The following is a 17,262-nucleotide window of genomic DNA, read 5'->3' as shown; positions in this document are numbered from 1 at the left end:
CTGAACCCTAGCGGCCCCGCCGGCTTCTGGACTCGCTCAGGGCGCGGCGCCCACTGCACCCGGGACCGGGCGGGAGCCGAAGCGGAGCCTCCGCGGGCCCAGACGGCGGGCCGGGCGCGCGTCCTCCGGTTCTGGACCGGCCAGGCCGGCATGCTCGGCTCCCGCCCAGACGACCCGGGGGCGCCGCGCCTCTGTCCCCTCCTGTCCGCCCCGTCCCCTCTGTCCCCAAAGCCCTCGCATCCCTTCCTCCTCCTCCTCCTCCACCGCAGCAGCAGCGCCCGGCTCGCGCACGCGGGACCCCGGCCCCTGGCCCCTCGCGGGTGTGCAGGTGACCCCGGCCCTGGCCCGCTCCCCGCCTTCCTGCGGACCCCGGAGAGGGGCGGGCGCCAGGCCCCGGCCCGGCCCGGCGGGGCGGGGCGCGCGGGGTCGCAGTGCGCACGCGCCGGGCGCCCCCTCCCAGGCGGTCCCGGCCGCACCCCGCGCGCCTCTGCGCAGCTCCCGCTTCTTAAAAAAAAGACCATCTGGTAATTGTCTTTCTTTAGATCTTCCCGTAATTATGCTTTTAATTAAAGATGGTTCAAGGCCCCGGACCACATGAAGGGCAGTAATTACAAATTACATTACAGACCCGACAGATGCAGCGCGATCTGCTGGGAAAAAGGTACCGGAGTAAAAACTCGGCTCAACTTTGGGATAAATTAACCGGCGGCTCTGCGAGCGCGGCGCGGCTCTGATGCCGTGGGCTGCGACGAGGACTTCGTCTGGGGTCGGGGTTGTTTTCATATTTCTTTGATGTCCATTGATTTGGAGGCAGCTGCGAGCCCGGCCCGGGAGAGCGCGCAGTCACAACCCATTAGCGTGACGGCTCGGGCGGGCGGAGGGGCCAGCGCGGTCCGGGCCTCGCCGTCCCGGGAGGAGCTCAAGGGGTCCTCAGGCCTCTCCTGCACCTCCGGGACGCGGGGCTGGGAGAAGCTCCTGGGGCTCCCATCTGGGCCTCTGCTGCTGGTGGCGCGGGCCTGTAATCCGAGCCCTCTGGGAGGCTGAGGCAGGAGGATGGAAAGTTCCAGCCCACCCTGGGCATTTTAGCAAGACCCTGTCTCAAGATAAAAGAGAGGGCTGGGCTGTAGCTCTGTGCGAGGCCCTGGGTTCAATCCCCAGCACCTAAAAAAACAAAACAGCCACCGACCCTGGCCCAGAGGCTCCAGGTCCAGCCCTTGCTGGCCTCTTTCGCAGGTGGCCGGGCCTGACCCGGGCGCTGGGCCTCGGGCAGGGAAGGGCGAGAGCGACTTGAGCAGGACGGCTGTGAGGAGCGGATGGAGCTGGGCCTCTCCCTTCCTCTCTGCGGAGGACTCTCCCCCTCCTCCTCCCCCCTCCCCCCCCCCTCCTCCTCCCCCCTCCCTCCTCCCCCCTCCCCCTCCTCCTCCTCCCTCCCCCCCCCCCCCCGCTCCTCTCCCAGCCTCGCCCTGGCCTCCAGTCACAATGGGGTCTCGCAGGGCGCTCGCTTTGTGCAGAAACTCCGCGTGCCTCTCTCTCCCGTGGAAAGCGCCCCGCGGGACCTCGGGAACACCCAGGGCTCGGATCACACCCCCAGGGCAGAGGGTCCAAGCTCCTGAGCCCCCGCGGGACCCTTGGCCTGAACCCTTTCCCCGACCCAGGGGAGGAAAGTGCTTCTTTTGATCCCTCTCCTCTCCCCTTCTTCTTCTGTTCGGTGCGGTACCGAAAGTCAGCTCAAGCTCCCGTGGTTGCAGGGACCCCCGGGCTGGTGGCCTCCGCCCTCTGGCCTGTCTGTGGGGTGACCGCAGTGTCCCCAGACTGTCCAGATCTCCATGGGCGGCCACCGGGCAGTTGCTCAGGGCAGGGCAGTCCACACACACACCTGGAGGGGCTGACAAGGTCTAATTCGGGGGCACCCTCTCCTCTCCCGGTCCCGCGGCGCCGCCGGTACTGAGGTATGCCAAAGTCACAGAAATCCTAGCTGAAAACATTAAAACCCTGTTGGATTCTGTGTGTTTGTAGTGGGGATTTCTTTTTCTTTGCCGGCATCTACTATCAACCAGAGGTGCAAAGTTCAGAGAAGCTAGAATTAGGAGGAACTGTAGTGCTAAGGTTTCCCTCGTTTCTGAGTATAATACAGCTTCTAACGCATCTCCTCCTCCAACGTGAAGCAGCAATTGCCAGGGGGTATGGTGTGTCCTTGGAGTGTGCGTGTGAACGGTCCCTACATATCGATGTGGCCACTTTTACATCTGAAAGAACCTCTGAACACAGACACAGCCCGCACAGTAACCTGCTCTCTGGTTCTCTATCAGAGTGAGAACATCTTAGCACCGACTTTAAATACCCCCACTGCACTGTTGGCTGTGGACACTGTAGGCCCCAGAGGATTGCCCACATTGTGTTTATTCTTTACCCAGCTCCTCCATGGCGTAAGGAGTATTTTAAAGAACACATCTTGGCCATCTCTAAATCCCTTTTTAAAAAACATCTAATCCTCTATATTTGTGACAAACAAGGCTGAGGATGTTTGTTTTGTTGTAGAAAAATTTTAATAAATAATGGTGAGGATTTAGTATAGTCCTATACAGTGCCAACAATGCTTCAGACTAGAAGAAAGGAAATATTGTTAGGACTGCCTCTAACACTGCTTGTGATCCTGATTTCTTTTTGCTGCCAGGAATCTAAATTTTTTTTTTTTTTTTTGGTACCAGGGACCAAACTTGGGTCCTTCTGCTTGCAAGGCAGGCAGCGGAACCACTGAGCTAAATCCCCGGCCCAGGAATCTGAATTTTTCAGCTGAGAGGAGATTGGCTTCTCATCCTGTGTTTCTGTTGGGAAGCTCCCTTTGCCGTCTCCCAAAGCTCCCCGTGTGGAATTCTGGTGCATATGAATGACTGCTGCAGGGTGCAGCTGGCCGCTTTGGGCCTCCCAGATCCCACTGTGCCTGTCCCTCCAGTTCCGTGATGAAAGTGAATGGCTGGGCCCTTCAGTCTGGGGCAGTTTAAGCACAGAGAACACGGGGTTTGGGTCAGAGCTTCCCTCACATCCTGCTTTGGACTTGGAAGCAGAACCCAGTGGGTGGCAACATCAGTTCTTGGCTCTGACTCCAGCAAGGCTCCTGGAGCAGGTGGCTGGGACTTGTGCTGAGACAGAGATCTCCGTGAAAGGCTTGCACCTCAGAGGCTGCGGGGCTCAGGGGACCCAGAGAGTTCTGCTCCCAGGTGCCTGACTGACTGACTTGCAGAGCAGGAAGTTGTCCCTGGTTTTTCTTGCCTGCATTACCTTCGCTGTCTGTCAGCTAAGCAGAGAGCAGCCGCAGGCCACCTCGCTTCAGGATTTCCTGTGGACTTGCCCCATGCCCCGAAGACACTGGAGATCCTGGAGTTGCTGGGGGGGGTCACACGAAGCCCCAACATCATGGCCCCTCTACTCCATCTAGGCAGATGCGCATCCAGGCTTCTGACCATTCAAAGGAGAACAAGTAATAGGAACTGGGTGGTGGAGGTGGAGGGAGTAGGAGCAATCGGCGGAGTCTTTTGAGTTGAAAGGATTGGCTTCTATTCCAAAACCATGGAACTGAGTGCAAAATCAGACACTTCCCACTCAGTCCTTTTGAAGTGATTGCCTCTCCCTTTTGGTGATGTGGTGTATTTGGGTTGGGGAGCTGTCACATTTATTTACCACGAAACTTTACTCTGTCCCCACAACCAGAGAGCAGCAGGGTGCTTGAATTCTGTAGCTCCGTGTGCCTGGCTCTCCCTGCTTGAAGCTACTGCATGAGGCAGTACGGGAACCCATTTGCATCAGGTAATAAGAAGCAGGGATAAGACGAGGCACTGTGCTGACTAAGGGCACAAATCCCACTCTGAGAGCTCCCTGAAAGCCAGTGCCATCGTCACATTGGTAGGTCAAGCAGAACCCTGAGATCAGATCAATGTCAGGTTCCTTTCTGGGGGACAGACAGGGACCCACCAGAATGACACCCAGTAACTCTCGGCATCAAGAACCTCACTGTGGTTGACAAGCCCAGCTTTGCTGTGGGTCAAATATTTCCTACCTACATGGTACCATCTTACAGCATTGTTCTCTCTCACACAGACAGGACAATGTGCTGTCCACTCCCAGCTACTTCTTCAGGAGAAGGCGGACACACAGAGGCTTTGGGGGCCTGGCTGTGCTGCCGCTGACCCTGTGTGGAAGACTGCTAGGGTCTGGAGCTGCTTCCCCTCCCAGCTCCTGACCCGCCCGGCTGCATCCAGTGAGCCCAGGACCATTTCTCTGTTGGTTGATTTACTGAGTCCTTTTAATATTCTTACTTTTTGAATCTGATTATAGATTCATGTGCTTCTGAATTCTAAAGTTCATAGATTATTTTGTGAGCATTCTTCCTGCCATATCATACAGCCACCAAATTCTGACCCAAAGGAAGCAACAGATAAGGCCAGTTTTTATGTATGGAGAAGCATCAAAAAAATACAGAATCCCAAGCCCAAGGAGGTAGGTACTCTTCAGAGGCAGGCACCTTGATATTTGTATTTTTAGAAATTCTTCCCAGGTGGTTTTGTTGACTTGGGCACTGATTTGACTTCTGGATGTTTTGAACACTGAGATTCTATGGAAACCTGTAACACACAGTGCTGTCTGCTCCATCCATCCCCATATGCATGTGACATGTTTTCAAAGCAGTGTATTTCTATTCTTCTTGCAACCCTGTGAGATAAGTATTAATTTTCTGCCATCTCCCAATTTTACAAGAGAAGAAAACTGAGTTTGTCCAGCAAACTCAGCTAATAAGCCACAGAATCTGTCATCCTGCCCGGGACCTACGCTCTGTTTCTTTGAGGCATACCTCACACAGCATCCAAAATAATATATACCACACTTGGACGTCCTTGTTCGCTATAAACTACTTTGAGGGAATGCTGACAATTTTGAATTTTGTTAGAAATGCATTATTTGTTTTTATGACCTAAACTTTCTTACATTGATATGTATGAGTTGAGTCACACCTAGAATGTTGATATAACAAACTTTTAAGATCATGGAAGCATTTATTAGTAATTTTGTGATTTTTTTTTTCTTGGTACTGGGGATCAAACTTGGGACCTTGAGCTTGTGAGGCAGGCACTGGAACCACTGAGCTAAATCCCCAGCCCTTGTGTTTTGTTTTTTAATGCTTTGGAGCCACTAATTTTCAGAGTAGGGGCCAAAAGGGTGTGTAACTTTCAGGCATTAGGCCCAAGGAACTTGCTTTACTTGTGGTAAAGATCAGCTTCTGAAACTAATAGTTCCTGCAGCAATTTAGCAGGTGAAAGAAGCATGCAGTTCAGGCTGGCCTTGAACTCATGGTGATCCTTCTGCCTCAGCCTCCTGAGTGCTGGGATTACAGGTGTGCGGCACCATGCCAAGCTGCGTGTTGTCTCTTATCTAACCATCTGAGGTCCACTTCTGGGGCACAGCAGCTCTTGTGTGTGACTGCAGGCTCCTCTCCTCAGCGCTGCCTTTGTCTGTCGGGTCGTGGCTGCCCCCGGGCCTTGGCTCATGGGAGCTATGGGAGAGTTCTGGGGGCTGCCATGGGCTGCGGGCCAGTCCTCTGCTCTTGGCCTCGTGGCGAGCTCGGTCAAGTGTCCTTGGCCAGCTGCAAGTCCGCCTGGTCTGCCTCTGGTGAGCGCGTGTGCGGCTCATGCAGAGGGGACAGGAGAACGGACCGGAGCGGCAGAGGTGCTGCGCTCCGGGTGTGACCGGGAGACTCTCTCACGGGCTAGACAGGGATGCGAAGGACAGACAAGTCAAGGTGACTGTGGGTTTGGCCTCAGCAGCTGGAGAAATGGATTTGCCATTCGTAGGGTGGAGGAAGGGGGTATGGAGAGAAAGAACGGACTCCTCAATGGGCATGTTGGGTTTGAGATGTTCAGTGCAGCCAAGGCGAGTCGGGGTCTGAGGTGTGGGGAGACAGAACAGAGCAGCCGGGCCGGAGGCCAGCCGAGGAGGGGTAGGCATGGGCCGACCAGGCCGCCGACCTCGCCTCAGTGAGGCCAGGGGTTGCTGGGCCCCGGGAGGTGGCGGTGGGCTGGTCAACACGAGGCTCGAGGGGCCGTGGCGCTGACTGGCGGGTGAGGGGCTGCAGCAGCAGGATGAACCCTTGTCGGGATGAGGTCCACCCCACGGGAGACGAGCCTGAAGGCAGCACAAGCACCACAGCCCCTTGGCTGTAGGGGAGCAGCGGACACTGCAGTGGACAAGTGTGGAGAAATGCATCAGCATGTTGGGATTCTCATGGGAACCCTAACACTGGAGAGGGAAGACTGATGATTCGAGGGGAGACAGGGAGAGAGAGGCTGCTTGTGCTCTGCGTGCCAGGGAGCGGCTCCATGGAATCCGTGTCCTACTGGGCCTCGAGCAGCTGCGGGGACCAGAGCTCGGCTTCCTGAGATCCAGGCCAGGGTCGGTCGGCCAGGTGCCTGGAGGGGCCCGGGGTCTTCTGAGACCACAGGGGCAGCTCTGGGGCCCAGGAAGCTCAGCTGCTGGGTGGGGCAGCGGGCAGGAATGTGTGCGGGGATTTCGGGGGAAGGTGGGGACCCTGGATGAAGCCGCAGAGAAGAGGGGCTCCACGGGGAGAGGCCGGAGAAGAGAGGCCACCGCCCGAGGACGGGGGCCGTGGGGAGAGCCAAGTGTCAGGACGGGAACTGGCGAAGGCCACTGTGCAGGGACAAACTGTGGCACAGGGCAGGGGACAGGCAGATCAGGCGAGGCTGCCCCGTGGGATGCGGAGCCCGGCCCAGTCCCCAGGACTTCGAGTCACCCTCTCTTCTCCCCGCCAGGATGACGGCCTGCCCACCCTTCCACGCCCCTCCCTGCCCACCCTCCAGGTTCCCGCTCATTGTCCTCCTTCCCTCTCTCTCTTGCCCTCTCCTTCTTCACTCAGAGAATGAAGTGTAAAACAGCAGAACGAGAGATGAGGAAAACAGAAGCCAGACTGGTCCCCAGCCCGTGGTGCAGATGGGGTGTGCCCAGGAATGGTGGCTTTCACTGCTCTTCGTCCACCCTGCCGGAGCTGAAGGAGGGCAGCAGTCCTGTCCCGGAGGCAGGCGTGCGCGACCTCACTGCACACCCAGCTCTGCAGCCGGGCGCGGAGTGAGCAGTCAAAGGCTGCCTTACCTGCCCATGTGGAGAAGGTGTTGGCTAAGGGACCCCATAGCCTTTGTTGAGGGACAATAACTACCGACTGTTACACTTCCATTTGGAAAGAACCTTTATAAAATGCGCTGCTTAACGTGGGACACTGAGGAAGGAAGATCACTGGGAGTCCCGGCCCAGCTTGCATTGCACAGCGAGAGCCTGTCTCAGAAAACCAAAAATAAAATGAAGTAAAATAAAATGCATTGGCTAAATAGATACAGTACCATTTTGGGGTAATTACTACTGCTCAGGAAAGTAAGGGCGAGAACTTGAAGAGAAGCAGTGAGAGAGCTGAAAGGGGAGGCGCGGGAACAGCCCCTGGACCTGGGGCCCCTCGTGTTGCCTCTGTCTGGCTGCACAGCCTGCGGACCCGAGGCCCAGGAGCCTGGCCAGGCTGACCAAGCACGACCAGCAGAGGCTGTGGCCGGAGGGCATCGAGCAGACGGCGTTTGCCGGCCCTTGCATGGCGGTCCCTGCGGCTGAGGACACTGCTTGGTCCTGGCCGGGGCTCGGACCCGAGCTTGGAGCTTGGCAGCTCCCTCAGAGGGAGCTCCTGTCTTCCCAACTGCAAAAGATCTACCTCCCTGTTTCCTGTGGTCTGTCTTTTACTTTGCTCTTCATTTATACTCTGGATTTCTCATATAAGATAAGCCATGCGGTACTGAAGCCTGTGTGTCTGATTTCACTTAACGTTTGCATCCACTTTCCTACACTGACTCAGTTGACCGTTCTTTCTGGCTGAGCAGTGCTCCATCGCGTGTGAAGTGCAGCCCATGCATCATCCATTGGCCGCCGCACCCCAACCTCACGTCTGGCATCAGCAGATGACGCCCCGGACCTGACCCCACCTTGCACCTCAGCCTGTCAGAGCCGGAGCTGCTCGGGCTTGTCCCCAGAATGCAGGTCCTATGGCTGGGCGGGACCAAGGCCACACAGAGCTTGTGTCGCTGTGAAGAGCAGCTCTCAGGAGCACAGTGCGGCGTGGTTCCTCCAACCTCACCACCGTGACAGAGTCAGCATGAGCATGGCCAGGCATCTCCTGCCTCTCGCTTCCACCGGCCCTCACCACGGCCCCTCCGGCTACCCTACCCACAGCTCACTGTTCTCTCCCTGTCGGCCCCGCTCCTCCCCAGAAGCCAGCCCAGTCACCACCACAGCCTCCCTTTGCTGGCCACGTCGAGTCCCACACGGGGTGGCCTGGGAATGTGGACGGCCTGCAGCTGGCCCCTGGCTGCTTTGGGACTTGCCCACCAGGCACATTCCGCACCAGGCCGCTCGTACTTGGACCCTCGTGCAGATGTGTGGCTCCTGCACACATGGCTGTGCCCACTGAGCATGCATTAAGGGTCCAGACCCTGCCCAGCCCCCCAGCCGTGCCAGGCACCCTTCCCACCCTTCCCTGGCCCATCCCCTCCTCCCTCGGGCCTCAGAGAGGCGACCTGTCAGCTGGCGGAGCCCTGTGGACGCTGAACACACCTGACACCTTGCTGAACCCCAGGGCTTACTCTGCAGTGCAGGGATAGCTGAGGGGTGCTGGGTGGGCCCCTTCACCCTGATTGACAGGCTGCTTCTCAGTCGGGGGCCGCACAGGCAGGACCTGCTCTGTGGTTGCTAAAACGCTCTCTTTATTCCGACTGGACGCAGGGATCTGGCCCCTGTGTGTCTGCTTCCACTGGGCGCTCTGCCCCGGGGATCCACCTGGATCCTCAAAGCCTTGCTGCCCCAGACTCGGGGCTCTGGCCTTCCTTGCCAGTGCGCAGGCAGGAGGCTGCTTCCCTGCCCCTCTGCCATGTACAAAGCCCAGAGGACAGGGCAGCGGTCTCACCGGGTGGGGACCCTGTACGGCACCAATAACTTGCACGGACAATGATGCCCGCTTTGGGTTTTAAGACCACTTAATAGACTTCATTTCTTAAACCCAAACCACAGATTAATCTTTCAGACTGTGTCCTCAGAAGAGAAGAGCCACAGATTGCCTGCACAGGCTCCCGGCTGTAAAATAATGTGCTGCTGTTTTACTAGGTAGTAAAACCCCAGGAGAAAGGACTTTCCCTATGGTGTAGGGGTTACCCACAGGGCCTCGGAGATCGAACTCGGGACCTTGCGCTTGAGAGGCAGGCGCCGGAACCACTGAGCTAAATCCCTGGCCCACTTTTTGTTTTTTTAAAGAAGAACTTTTCTGTTTTTATAAAATTGACTGACTTAAAGGAAGTCAAATAATGCAGAAACATAATGAAAAAAGTTTTTAAAGCCTGGTAATATATGAAATCTCACAAACTACAAAGGGGCCGCATGAACATCCTGGAGTAGAGTTTCTGTAAGCACTGTATACACTTTTGCACATGCATGGACCACACTCTTCTGAACAGTCTTTCACCCCAATTAAAACACGTGTTATTGTTATTTGGGCTGGGGATTTAGCTCAGTGGTTCTGCCGCCTACTTCACAAGGGCAAGGACCCGAGTTCGATCCCCAGTACCAAAAACACCCCAAACAAACAAACAAAACCAAATGTGTTACTGCCCTCCACATACCTTGGTGCTATCTGCACGTCACAGGCCTTGGGTACGCCAGGCAGGGGCCCATTGGTGTGCGATACCTCCAGCCTGTGTTACTGTAACACCAATCCATGTTGCATTCAGTGATCATGTCACAACTTATTTATTTATTTATTTTTTTTGGTACCGGGGATCGAACTCGGGTCCTTGCGCTTGCAAGGCAGGTGGGGGAACCACTGAGCTAAATCCCCGGCCCACGTCACAACTTATTAAACCAGTTCTCTTATTGTTAGGATCTTTCCAAATTTTTTCTGTGTGTGTTATTGTGGCCAATATTTTTTTTCCTGGTACCTGGAATCAAACTCCAATCTTGTGCTTGTCAGGTAGGTTCGGTGCCACTGAACTAAATCCCCTGCCCCATGTGAAAAATTTTCTATGGCTGTCCTTAGGATATCCCTGTAACACGTCCCAGAAAGTAAAACTAATGGCTTGAGCAACTTTGTATTTTTAGAAGTATTTTAGGGCAAGGGATGTAGCTCAGTGGTACCATGCCTGGCTTGCAAGGTCCTGAGTTCGATCCTTGGTACCAAAAAAAAGTATTTTGTTTCATTTATGTTCTTGAGATGTGGTCTTGCTATGTTGCCCAGGCTGACCTCGAACCCCAGGGATCAAGCGATGTTCTTGCCTCAGTTCCTCAAGGACCTGGGGTTACAGGCATGCCACATGGCTCCTGGCTTTAAATCCTTCGAGAAAGGCATAGATTCCACAGCAAAGCGAGCCCATTTCCCTGTATAGAAGCAGACACTGAATGATAACATTAACGTTACCTTTGCCTGCATCCGTCTCTGGCGTCTATTCCCACTATATGTCAGTCATCTGTATGTCTATCACCGCACTGTGTCTCTGTCATCTATCACCAATCTCCGATCATCTATCTATCATCTATCCCCATCTACCTATCTCTGTCTGTCTATCTCTCACCTGTCCACCATTCAGCCACAGGAAGGTGGGATCTCGTTTGTGCTAAGGAGGGAGGACTGGGTCAGAGAGCAGCCACACAGAGAGATGGATGCGGCACAGCCCGCTCGCGTGAGGGGCCGAGTGCTGGCCTCCCTCCCGGAAGTGGGCAGGTCCACCTGCGGCCTCGGAGCAGGTCGCTGGCAGGAGGGGATTCTGTGTCCTGTCGCAGGGCAGGTGGCCATGGTGTTTCCGAACAGCTGCTGTGGCAGAGTCCCGAATGCTCTCACCTGGAGACAAGGCGACAAGTGGGATGACAGCTGCCCTCAGAACCTCAGTGTGGCCGCGCCCCACAACATCCTGTGTCCCCGGGGGTGTGCGGTGTGTGTCCCTGAAGAGCTGGTGCGGCGGCCACTCGTGTGGCCCAGGGTGTCACACAAGCCCTCCCTGCTGACTTTCCAGTTCTGTTTCATTTGAGCAGTTTCCGGTGTCCTGGGTCTGTGACACGGTTGATGCATTTGAGGGCTGCCTGGCGCGTGTGCCTGAGGACGCCGAGAGCCCCAGCGGGTGGTGAGGGGGCAGGCGGCCTCGGTCCAGGGCTGCTGCCCACATGTTTCCAGGAGCATAGGAAAGGGAAAGCCCAGAGGGGACAGAACTCGCCCAGCCCTCTCTTGCTGCTGCCCACGTCTGGTCGGTTGCTGGGCCACGAGTTCGAAGGTGGCACTGCCGCAGTGCTGGGACAGAGAAGACCGGGAGGATCCCCTCCCCGAAGCCCAGCCGCCTCTGCTGTCCTGCGGGCCTCACCTGGGTCCTCACCCCAGAGAGCAGCTGCATGGTCCTCTGCACAGGAGCTTGGTCCAGACTCAGGTTTCTTAACAATTAGAGGTAAAGGTGAGAAGCCAGACTGACAGGGAGAGGGAGGAAGAGGTGGAAGGGACTGAAGGTGTGCTGTGCTCACGCAGCAGCTCCACACAAGGACAAAGCTTATGGACCGCAAGAATGTGCTAATGAAGACAATGATCCCCTCACTCGGGAGGCTGAGGCAGGAGGATCGCCCCAAGCTCAGGGCCCACCTGGGCTACACAGTGAGCTCAAGGCCAGCCTGAATTACAGAGTGAGACCCTGCCTCAAAAACAAAACAAAACAAAAGAAACACCCAAAACAGAATAAACGTAGTTTAACCCCCACAAAAAAAAATGATCTGAAAAAATTTTAAATATTATTCCAGGTTTTGGTGTGCTTCCTTTGTAGTACTTAACAAATGGTGGTAGCGAATGTGCTCATTTGGGCTCAGAGTACTTTGAAAATTACAAGGGAGATGTGTGGACTCCACAAGAGTGCTGTACTCTCGAGGGTCCTAGCAATTTTGTTTTGTAATAAAGCGAAGGTAAATAAATATTGTATAACTTTGGGAACACTTGGTACAAACCACGCATAAATCTTAGCACTTTACATATACAGACTCCGCCAAAACAACATACACACACTTCAGGAAGAGAAACACTTGTATGAATATTTTAATACCAAGTCTGCTGAGACCCCATGAGACTAGTACCAGTTACCTTTGGCCCCTACAGCCACAGGAGGAGCTCAGAGTGGCGGCCGTGAGCTTCCAGACCTTTGTCAGCATGGGGAGCTGCTGCTTGGGCGGCCTTGGACGGAGAGGGCTGCGCGTGCGCGCTCAGCTTCTTCTCTGAGGGCCGGCCTGGCCTCGCTTCCTGCTCCTCACGTCCCAGGTCTGCTCTGACCTTCGGTCCCTGCTGTGGGTCCCTCGCTGCTCCTCCGCCGCCCGGGCAGCTCTAGCATCCCGCAGGCTCCCAACTGCAGCTCGCCCATTGCTGTAGGGCCCGGCCCGCACCTGGCTGTGCCCGACCGGCCCGCGTCTCACCTCCCACCTGTGCGCCTCTGTCAGTCTCGTACCCTGTCACACGCAAGGCCGCGTGTGGACACTCGGTGGGCAGAGGAACTGAAGGAGATGGAGGGTGTCAGCTCCGTGTGCTTACCTGCCCAGAGCCCGCAGACTACTCTTTAAACACCGTTTTTGAAATAAATTCAGATCTACCAGACATTTGCAAAGGTAGGGTTCTCTCACACACACACCACCCTGCGTCCTCTCACCGGAACAGCGCTCATACCAGAGGCACGTTCAGCAAAACTGAGACCCACACTCAGGGTCACTAACAGCGAGCAGCAGGCTTTATTCTCATCCAGCAGTTTCCCAGCAGTGGCTTTTCCTGCTCTCAGAGCCAATCCAGAGTGTCACGTTGCACTTCATTGTAGTGTTTTCTCGGCTCCTGCCTGTAATTTATCCCCTTCCTTTCTGCCTCTCCTTCGTGCATCACACCTGACACCTCGGAAGAAGTACTGCAGCGATCAGCGACTCTGTAGGGTGCCCGACAGCCCGGTTGACTGCGTTTTCTTGTGGCCTGTGGCGTTTCCGCTTTGGGGTGAGAACGCCGGCTTTGTAAGGGCACAGCCTGTCCCGTGCCCGCTCAGCTGGCAGTCACTCCGGCTGCTGGGGGCCTCGTAGGAGCCACGCAGTGGAGCAAGGAGACTGGAGAGCCGGTTCATCCTGGGAGCAGCCCGGCAACCTCCCAAGAGGCCTCACCCTGGCGCCGTGGTGCTCACAGGGGCGGCCGCCTGGCAGCAGATAGCCCTGTCTAGGAGGACCTGTTTGTGCAGAGACCCCCCAACTGGTTCTCGCCCATGAGGTGCTGATGTTCATGTGTGGTTTTCCTAGCAGCAGGAATGTTACTCCTGTGGCAAAGGATCCCCATCCTGGAGGAATGGAAATGAGGGTCCCCCCAGTTCTACCTAACTTTGAAGTCAATCCACAGTGGTCTTTAAATGAGAAAGCTATTTCCAACTGTTTTCAGACATTTCTTAGGGAAATTAAGCCGGGCAAGTTAAAAACCACAGGAGACCTGCCTTCCGCGAAGGGGGCCTCAGACCCGAAGGCAGACCCTGCTTGGCCATGGAAAAGCCTGTTTCAGTCCCCGGCAAATCTCAGGCCCCTGTGATGTCCTGGAGCACATTCAGCAACCCCTCTGAGGTGTGTGACGGGCGAGGCCAGGAGCTCCCCAGCCGGACAGTGAAGGTGAAGGGCCCACGAAGGGGTGGCAAGTATCAGTGGAAAGGCAGCTGTCCAACACAGACAATGGGGATGTCTCTGTCTCCACGAGGGAGGGCCGCCGGAAGCGCTGGCTCTCATGGAAGAGGAGAGACTTCAGCGGAAGCGGCCCAGGCTGGGCCAGGGGGCAGGTGCCCTGAAAGGCGAACGCTGGGCTCAGATGGGCAGCGACCTGGCAGGTGTAAGCCTTGCAGACAGGGAAACATTCAAGCACCAAGAGGATGGTTCTTCTGGGACTAAAGAGTTAAAAATTAAAGTTATGCCCTGGCCCTGGAACAGGACCGAGAGACGGAGACCTGTGACTCGGCTGCCCCTCGTGTGTGTGGACAATGCACCCCACCATGGTTGGCTGTCCCCAGAGGACCCAGAAGTAAGGAGGACCCGGGTCAGCAAGTGTGGCCGGGGTGCTGGTCACAGGTCCGCCTGGAGGGGCAGAAGGAGACCAGGCAGTGGAATGGAACTGAGTCGGTGAAAACAACTGCACTTCTTGCAGGCCCAGGGCTGGGGACAGAACTGGCCTTCGTGATGCTTTGCCATGCACCAAAGTGGGGAAGGGAGCATCGGCTTGCATGTTATTAAAACCCACACTTCTCGGTAAACTTTTGCTCCAGCTCAGTTGATTTTCTTTGTATTAGTTGATTGGTACAGACTTCTCCTTTATAGTTTACAGCGCCGTGTAAGATGTAAGTGGTGTTCTGGCTGGGTGTGGCGGCCCACACCTATAATCCTGCACTGGGGAGGCTGAGGCAGGAGGATTTCCATGGGTTTGAGGCCAGCCTGGGCTACACAGTGAGTTCAAGTCCAGCCTGAACTACACAGTAAGACCCTGTCTCAAAAAAACAATAACAAGAAAGTAGTGTTCTGACAGGTGACTGTGATTATATATTCCAACAAATAGCATTGTGCATTATTTCATTTATTTATTTTGTTGGTGTTTTTGAGACAGGATCTTGCTATATAGCCCAGGCTGGCCTCAAACTCATGGAAACCCTCCTGCCTGAGCCTCCCAAATGTTGGGATGACAGGCGAGCACCACCACAACTAGTGATTAGTTTCATATATTCTAAATGATCATAGTACCATATATATAACCACTCTCTTAGTTTTGCTTGCTTTTCTTAACAGCCATATACTAAGCACATTTTGAGAGATGGAGCTGAGACTCCCAGACTTGATGTACTGGGGAGAGGCCAAGCAGGCGGCCTCAGAGCTGGCAGCAGGATGTGGCCTTCCGGGGGCTTCTGTGCTGTGAGCCACTGTGCCCTGCTGCACAATAAGGCAGTACCCGCACTCGGCCTTGCAGGATCAATCAAAAGCAATTCTATTTTCTCTACATTAAGCATCCCCAAATTAAAAGCCATCCAGGCTTGAATCTCAGGAAGACAGGCAATAAGCTGTGCGCACCCACTGGCAGGGCCCCAGGAAGAGCCCTGGGCCCTGGGGCAGATGAGGGATACACAGGCCCATCCCTGGCCTCCTGTGGGGAGAGGGAGAAGCCTGGAGCAGGGGGAACAAGCCACAGATGTGTGCACTGCTGCCAGAGGGGCCGGGGGAGGCATAGCCCTCGGCAGGAAAGCACGGGGCAGAGCCTGCCCGACTGGCCTTCTGCAGGGGCCTGCGTCCTCCAGGTGAAAGAAGGCATTTGCTTTGGAAGAGTTCAGGATGATAGATGGCTTCCTCATCCCTGCCGTGGACTGTGAAACCCAAATGTTCTGACCTGGATGCAAGCTTTGAAAATCGTGCCAGTAGGAATATGTATTTATACACACATATGTACGACATATGTATTAGATAGTATATTAGTGACCTCTTATCCACTAAATTAATATTTAACGTTGGCTAGAAGAGCCAGTCAAGGCACCAGCATCGCTCTAGTGAACCCTGAATCCGAAACTGCTTGCAAGTAGAAATAAGGAAAGGGTTTAAGCAATTCCAATCAGATAGCATTTTGTCGAGAACAGGAGTTGGTGGGAAGAGGTCACTGATGTAACCGTTTATGCCCACCAGTGTACCCATGCCTGTAATGTCCCCTTTAAGTCTTTCTGGATGTCCAGCGTCCAGCTAACTTACTTGCCCAAGGCCTGCGTTGGAGATGAGTCTGAGACACAGATGGGTGGGCGCGCGATGTGCTAGGAACCTCAAGCCCTAAGTAACCCTCAGGGCAGCGGAGCAAGTCCCAGGGGCCTGGCCACACTGCGGTGAGCGTCACCAGCTCGCTCTACGTCGTCGTGGTGGCGTTTGTCACTGCCCTGGCTTTAGGACCCCCCCCCCCGGGACTGGCCATGCACGGGGACGCTGTCCCAGCCGTTGGGCCTCTGCCTGCACTTCTTCGGGAAGCTGAGGTGACCAAGTGCCCTGTGAGGATTCAGGGGGTGCCCAGCTCCCCCCAGCCCAAGACCAGGAGCATTTGGGTCCTTCTTTCTCCTCTGACAAGGGGGGGATCAAATATCTAAGAGTAGAAGAAGGGACCGGAGGGGAATGTCACCTGGACTATCCCTGAGCTGTTGGGGTGACGCTGAAACAAGTCATCGGTGGGCACAGGGAACAGGAGGGTTTCCATGGAAATGGCAAACTCACCCTGCAGATTCCCAGCCATTTTCCTTGAGCCCTTCTTTGAGTCTCACAGCAGGGCTTTCTGACTGTTTGTGGTCAGCCCAGTGAGGAGCAGAGTGGGCCGTGGGCCTCTGCCCAAAGCTGAGGTCTGTGATCCCCAGCCAGCAGGCCTGGGACACCGAGAATCACTCAGTGCCCTGTAGTGGGAGACTGGGCACATCACCCATTCCATCTGAAATGCCGTTCATGTTAGCTCAGCTCCACACTGCAGGCCTTGCATTTGGAAGAAGGGGAAACGGGGTTCAAACGTGAAGCTTCATGTTCGGTGTGAGGCTATGGAGCTTTCCTGGAGGAGCTCACTTTCCACAAGGCTTTGCATGAAAGTCTTTTTCCTGCTTCCTGAGGGGGGTTTTGGAAAACTTGGAGAGACTTCTGCCCGCTGGTTGAATGCAGTGGAACATCATGTTTCTTCCCGTCCTTTGCAAATAACGATGGACAGGCAGCCCCGTTTCCAGTAGGCTGGGATTCTGCCTTTTCAGCAGCACGAAGGAAAAGATCTGGTTCCTTTTATAGAAATGCAATCTCCTGAGGTTGTCCTTTAAAAGCTGTTTTGGTCCGTGGATGCTGCTCCTGCCAAATTCTCCAACTCCCAAACACCATTATGCATTTTCTCTTGGATGCAGAATTTTAGGCTCAACCCGCCTGATCCCATAATAAAGCCATTTGTTTCTCCCTGAGATGGAAGATTCATTTATTTTTTTCTTGTTTCTCCTTGGCAATTATCTTGATCACTACCCATAATCTGCCCAATCTTTTTCAATAACATGCTGTGATTAAAGCCAATTGGCTCATGTTGAAAGCTAGAGGAGAGTTAACCAGGCCCAGAAATACCACCCTGGGATTGAAGAAGGCAGCTTTCTCTAGGCGGGTTCCTACGAGATTCTTGAT

This window comes from Heterocephalus glaber, unplaced genomic scaffold (assembly GCF_053883595.1).
Source record: "Heterocephalus glaber isolate CG9 unplaced genomic scaffold, H.glaber_assembly_v1.0 deba00001428, whole genome shotgun sequence".
NCBI lineage: Eukaryota > Metazoa > Chordata > Mammalia > Rodentia > Bathyergidae > Heterocephalus > Heterocephalus glaber.
This window is presented reverse-complemented; position numbering follows the sequence as displayed.